The 4,786-nt window shown below is 45.7% G+C and overlaps 1 protein-coding gene across 1 annotated transcript in view; it reads right to left on the reverse strand.

Annotated features, from left to right (window-relative positions):
• Positions 1 to 2,648, reverse strand: part of LOC106821341 — a 16,200-nt gene extending 13,552 nt beyond the window's left edge. The window contains exon 1 of the mRNA XM_014826097.1: positions 2,326 to 2,648. The gene's annotated coding sequence lies outside the window, so the exon portion shown is untranslated. The remainder of the gene's footprint in view (positions 1 to 2,325) is intronic.
• Positions 2,649 to 4,786: the final 2,138 nt, after the last annotated feature.

Below are 4,786 nucleotides of genomic sequence, written 5' to 3' on the forward strand. Positions count from 1 at the left end.
TACGCGAACACCACCGAACATGGCTCGCCGTGCTCACCTCGCCTCCGCATCGTTCACGAACACCACCGAACATTGCTCGCCGTGTTCACCTCGCCTCCGCATCGTTCACGAACACCACCGAACATTGCTCGCCGTGTTCACCTCGCCTCCGCATCGTTCACGAACACCACCGAACATTGCTCGCCGTGCTCACCTCGCCTCCGCATCGTTCACGAACACCACCGAACATTGCTCGCCGTGTTCACCTCGCCTCCGCATCGTTCACGAACACCACCGAATATTGCTCGCCGTGTTCACCCCGCCTCCGCATCGTTCACGAACACCACCGAACATTGCTCGCCGTGTTCACCTCGCCTCCGCATCGTACACACGCACCCATCGCTCCCACGTCGCGGCCCATTGTAGTGTCCCTCCGCACCCCGTGTGATCACAATTCATTCACACGCTTAGTTAATTCACGTTAACGCTTACACGCAGTCGGTATGTATAGCGTCGCGGGGGACGAGTGGCGGGTGCAAATGAAATTCGAATCTCGACAGTGAAATCGGAAAGCGCGAATACACGCGGCGCTACAAGCAAGCATACGCGCGCATATACATTCGAGCACACGTACATGCACGCACGCACGCACACGCGAACATACTCGCCCCAGCACGCATACACACACACGAGCACACACGCACGCATGCACACGTTGGATGTTGATTAATGATGCCATCCACTTATTATAGAAATTAGCTCTCGAAATCAGTTGTAAAGAGCCCCAAGCTTTTTGCAAATATTCAAAGCAAAGGCTTCTGGAAGTAAAATGGACGGATGAAGACAGGGAGAGTGAAAGAGAGACAGACAAGAATGAGAACGAACGAGAGACAGTGCGAAAAAAGAAGTGGGAGAGAAAAGGAACGAGAGGGAGGGAGAGGGGCGAAGGGGATAGGCAGGGAGGGAGAGAGGGAAGAAGGAATAGAGAGGAAAGGATGAGGACGAAATTCACCCTAGCGTACATCTAAGGAGTCTTTAAGGCCTAAGCGATCTCGTTACGTTACCGTAATCAGAATTTAATCCACACTTTCCCGATTCTAAACATCAAATAGTGACTCCGTAGAAATCGAATTCGGCTTTAACTCAACTCAACTCCAACTCCAGCTGAATAAACGACCATATGGAAAACCTTTCCGTGCGCCTACACGCCAGTAAACGACAATATGGCAGCGCGTAAGATCGCGGGCGGCGATCGTCGAGTTTACATGAAATCGATTTGATCGCAGCGATAAGGGTGCATGTTCGCGCCGACTTATGCAAACTAACCCGAGATACGGCTTAAATAACGTCGCTGATTTTCGATTTAACGCTTGAAAGCGCGAGAGTTGAAACGAAATCGTATATCTCGGCGGAGTGCGCGTTTGGGATATGGCGATCTCTCCCCACCCCTCGCGCTCGCAGAGACAGCTTTAAGACGGCTAAATACAGCGACGTCACCCCGACCAGTATAGTCTCCCACACGCAGCCTTGAAACTCTACAAGCATTGTGAGAGACAGACGGAGACGCGGGGAAATAAATAATGCATTTCATCTTTTCAATGACGAAACGTACTAAACGAATACGGTTTTAAGAATTGGGGGACTTTAGAACTTCTCCTAACGCGCTCACCGTCTATTATACGATATGGTGATGCAGACACTGCGTCTCGCTCTGTTATCAGATTTAGACTCACTGTGGGCATAGAAAGAGCTACCACTTCACAGATACGAAAAGCGCGGTAAGAAGATGGAAGAAAATACCTAACTCTAACCCTAACCCTAAACTTACCTCATATAAAAATATAAACATAATACTAAACAACCTAAAACTACCTCGGGTACATATCTGTATAGCTCTAGTACTATAGCCTGCGGCAGCGATCCGCGGGCTATAGTACTAGAGCTAATATCTGTAGTAGGCCCTACCTGTTTGTTACGACAACGACCCTTCGTGCCCTACTGAGTACTGTGTCTGTAGTAACTAGTATGCTAAAATAATACTGTTTCGAACTTATCAGATTCTCAGGCTCAATCTTAGTTTAGTACACAATCGGAAATACATTTGCTGGGTCCCAAACTTGAATTAGTCTCAAAAGTCCAATGGTAGATCAACAAAACAATGTTGTAGGCCTAACTGTAAGTGTTAAGGTTCTGCCTACAGTCTAGTCTCTAGACTACGAGTACGAACTAAAGTAAAGAGTAAAGACTGCTCTATAGACTATACTCTAGACTATAGTCTATAGTCGCGGATTACAGACTATAAAAAGTTACTATTATAACTATAATTTGTATTTATAAGACGCTTACCTTATATTTATCAGCGATGTTGATGAAATAAGTATTACATTCACAATCTCATACATTCGACGACGACGAAACAAAGGACTGAAGGATTTTTGCTGTGTGTTTACAAAACCAGTCTGAAGCGGTTCCCCCGAAGGCTACCGACGGCTCCCGAGTGCCACTCATTCATAAAGTCATCACGGAAATAACCGAAATTTCACGACTAAACGCTTAGCCGCGTGTAGGATAGTGGCAGAAGTGGATACGAGCGGGCGTTTGGCATGTGGGAGGGGAGGTTTAGGAGCCGATATCTCCGCCTAGGAGTATCGTATTGACAAGCGGTTGGTCTTGTTTTAGAGAGCAAAGAATTCTGCTTAATGCAATACCATGAAATTATTCTAGACTAGCACAAAGTAGAATAATGTAGTCGTGAAATAGCACTATTTCCCGATTTTTCCGTTGTACACATCTAGGTATTATCCGCTCTTTGATTCTCATCCGAATATAACACAAAACATTCAATCATCCACTCCATGTTGTTCGAGCTCTCCACTCCGAGTTGCAGCAGTTTAATGTAAATGCTCTGGCAAGTACAGGGCTATAGGCGCGCGCACTGCATTTGGGAAACTACACCTGCTTTCCAACTCCCGTACGAGCCCTGGTCAAAGCCGCCAGTGGGGGAGCCGTTGCAAAAACGTTTTCAGCGTTGCCGGTGCAAAATGAGTCACGAAGCGTATCACCGGTGGGTGTTTTCTGATTCCGACAGCCATTTACTATAAAACTGGCCACGCAACGGTGAGGCGAACGCGAGAATTTCGTCAGGCTTTGGTGTGATTTCGCGTTGGACACACGCTCGGTTACGAAAACAGGACAGTCATGTTGTTTTATATAACAACGTGACACACTGTTCTTGCATAGAAACAATAAAGATGGACAGCTGCTGCGAGTGTATTCGTGCTGCTGAAAGTGTGTTGAAATCAAGCTAGCGTCGAGCCAAATTTTTGCGATCCGCTTAATTGCCTTACTGCTATATATATTAACTATAAGTGTCAGTGCTGCACACTGCAGCCGTGCCGGGCGGGGACGGCGTGGGAGACCGTGAGGAATGGCCGGCAGTCAGTGTTTGTTGCACATGGATTTGGGACGGAATTTATTAGGAAACTGTCGGCATAATAGGTGAAGAGTTATAGAAACATTTAAAGGATTGGAGCTCTACTAGTACTAGTACTATATAGTAGATTATTAGCCCGCGTACTAGTTGCGGCAGGCCTGCGGCAACTGTGACGCGGGCTATAGTACATACGACTAAGCTAAGAATTTGGTATGGCTAAATAGATTTCCGTATTTAGTTAGCATTATATGCTTTATTGTAAACGCTTCAAGTGCTCTGTTGGCTGTTGGCTGGGTGTGACTGCTGTGTGGCGCTCGTTAGTGTTACGTGTTTACGTGTATACCAGATACACATTACGCGTTATTAGTACACACTGTAGCTTTACAGTTACATAGCGGTGTTAATGTTACTGTGGGTTCTGAATTAACAGCGATCAGCGGTTGTTCGCTGCACGCGCGTGCATCAAACGCCAGCAATATAAATTCTTCACAACAAACAAATCTTACAGCGGCGAACCGTGCGCACCACTCGACTCACATGCCGTCGCCGAAGGTGAAGGTTTCTGCTTCTTGCAGGAGCGTGCCATAGCTCTATATATTAAGGTGCGGGGCTATTCGGCCTATAGACCGAACCGGCCATTACGAGTTCGGGCCATAATCAGACTCGGCCGATACGCGACTCGGCCCATAAAAATTAATTACGTTGAATCCAAACCTTCTCGATATATTTAAATTATATGCCATAATAGAGATATGTGTTTTCCTCACACTTAACAAGTTTATGTGTGGTGTTTATCATAATGATCATTGACAGTAATATTAATAATTGACGTCGATCGTAATAATTGACGTTGTATAGCGTTAAAAAGATGGCTGCGGCCACGCACAGGACTGGCCTGATGATCAGTCAAAACCTACGAAATGATAATAAATCGTGCGTAGTACTAGTAGTGTAGTAGTATCTGATAAGTAATAGGTAATACATAATACTAATGTAGTACTCACAGTCACTGACCAGTGACTGTAACCCTACTCTCGTTGGGTTATTATTGTTATTAGTAATTAGTATTGTGCTATCTGTATGCTTACATTGGTTAGCTTCCTAGATTACATAATGCTAACCAAACCCAGAGGATAGGGTTAGGGGTTACAGTATCTGTATCTATTACAAGTAATGTAATGTAACCTATACCTCTTGGGTTTGGGTTACATTATTATGTATCTAGTTAGCTCAAGAAACGGTATATGCTACGGTAGTAGGGTTAGCATACCCGTAGCTCTAATACTATAGGCCGCTTACATTAACTGCCGCTTGCAAGCGGCAGTTAATGTCAAGCGGGCTAGTAGCTACTAGAGCTAAGCATTACCCTGGACT

This window comes from Priapulus caudatus, unplaced genomic scaffold (assembly GCF_000485595.1).
Source record: "Priapulus caudatus unplaced genomic scaffold, Priapulus_caudatus-5.0.1 Scaffold69, whole genome shotgun sequence".
NCBI classification, from domain to species: Eukaryota; Metazoa; Priapulida; class Priapulimorpha; order Priapulimorphida; family Priapulidae; genus Priapulus; species Priapulus caudatus.